Consider the following 2,138-nt stretch of genomic DNA (forward strand, 5'->3'; position numbering starts at 1 on the left):
CTGGTACTTAATTCATGGATCTCGAAAGAGTGAAAGGCAAAGTCGACTTTGACGGAATTTGCGTAAAAAAGGCTACACACTACACAATATCCAAAAATTAGCTTTGCTAGAAACAGTCCACATCCTAGGCAACACATTATCAATTCAATAATACAAGCCTCCTCAAAGAAAAAAAACAGTTCACAAACAGAAAACATACTCTGTACAATAAATATCCAATAAAATAAACAACGACCACAGCATGTACCCTACAGGCTGGATACTCGACAGAACAACACAACTCGCATTACACACACAACACTCTATACAAACACTAATGCAACAAAAACAAAAACTGCTATAAAACCCCATAACACAACAGATTCAACACAATACTGGGAAGTGTTTGCATTCCTCCACCACCACCACCACCATCACCACCACTACCACCACCAAAAAAGAACACAATGCTGCACAGACACCAGAAACATGGAGGTGCAGTAGAAAAAGTTCATGAAGGTTTGGCCAAGGCGGAAAGTGTCTGTCTTTAGCCTTTTCACACAGGTCCACACCACTACCTCTTTTGCTACCACCATTAGACAAATAAAAATTGCGTGCCTCTCTCAGCCAAAAGAGTTCGGTGGGAAAATCTTCATAATGGATTCAGCTGATAGCTGATGGCTGCAAAAAGGAGTCTTAAAAGGCTTACTGAGGCATTAGTGTGAAGCGCTCGAGAACAAGCTCTCAGAAGAAACTACTCCAAACATCACATTGATAAAAGCACTGACTCACCACAGTGTAGGATGTGCTCTGAGAAGGGAGAAAGTATAAGCCATATTGTCAGTGAGTGCTGTATGCTCGCACAACGCGAATACAAAAGGAGACACGACAATTCGGCCAGATATGTCCACTGGCTGTTATGCAGTAAAGCAAACCTCGAGAGAGCCGAGGGAGTAATGGAAAACGGACATTACAAAATACTCTGGGATTTTAACATGCAGTGCGACCAAGTCACAGAGGCGAGACGGCCAGACATCGTGATCATTCATAAAGATGAAAAAGAAGGGAAAACAATAGATCCTACAATACCAGGCGATTCGAGGGTCAAATTTAAGGAAACAGAAAAGAGTGAGAAATACCAGCCACTTTGGGACGAGATAGGAAAGTTATGGGGCATGAGGAATATGATGGTGATACGGGTGGTAATTGGAGCATTAGGATGCAGTCACGTGGCTTAGTGGTTAGGTTATTCGGCTCATAATCATAAGGTTGTAAGTTCAATTCCTTCTCGGCGACGCGTTGTGTCCTTGAGCAAGGCATTTTATTTCATATTGCTCCAGTTTACTCAGCTGGCAAAAATGAGTAGTACCTGTATTTCAAAGGGTCGGGCTTGTCACATTCTGAGTGACGTTGGATCTCCCTGAGAACTACATTAAAAGTACGCGTGTGTGTGTAGTGCTCAGCCAGTTAATTTCACGAGCAAGTTGTTCCGTTGAACGGACCAACTGGATCCCTCGTCGTCGTAACTGACGGAGTGCTAGTTTGGAACATTAAGAGCAGTTTCCAAGGGATTTGAAAAACATATTAAGAATAGTGGAACTGCTGTCAGGCTCGAAGTGATCCAGAAAACAGCATTGTTGGATACAGCTCGCATTCTAAGGAGAGTATTGTCTCTTTGAGTCACAGGATAACGCACTACTTGAAACCTTTAGTAATTTGTTATTGCCTGCTTTCAAGTAAAGAATAACCGGTAATTAAGAACTATCCGGGAGTCTTTCATAATAATAATAATAATAATAATAATAATAACAATATACAGAAATGAAAACGAAAATTGAGAAGGGTGAGAAAACTAATGAAGTCAAAGCTAAATGCTCCGAAGCTAGTGAAGGTTGTAAATACTTGGGCAGTATCATTACTTAGATACTCAGCAGCTTTTGTAGATTTGACAAAAACTGAGTTAGCAAAGAATGGAGGATTCCACCCAAGGGCAGGAGTAGCAAGAGTATACCTACCTAAAAAGCAAGGCTGAAGAGGGTTAATATCAGAAGAAGATTGCATAGATTTAGCTAGATTAGATATAGACTCCAATGTAGGTAATAGTAAAGAAAGTTTATTAAAAGCAAGACAGAGAAGACAGCGGCACAGGGAAACCAAAA

This window comes from Octopus bimaculoides, chromosome 23 (assembly GCF_001194135.2).
Source record: "Octopus bimaculoides isolate UCB-OBI-ISO-001 chromosome 23, ASM119413v2, whole genome shotgun sequence".
Classification (NCBI taxonomy): domain Eukaryota; kingdom Metazoa; phylum Mollusca; class Cephalopoda; order Octopoda; family Octopodidae; genus Octopus; species Octopus bimaculoides.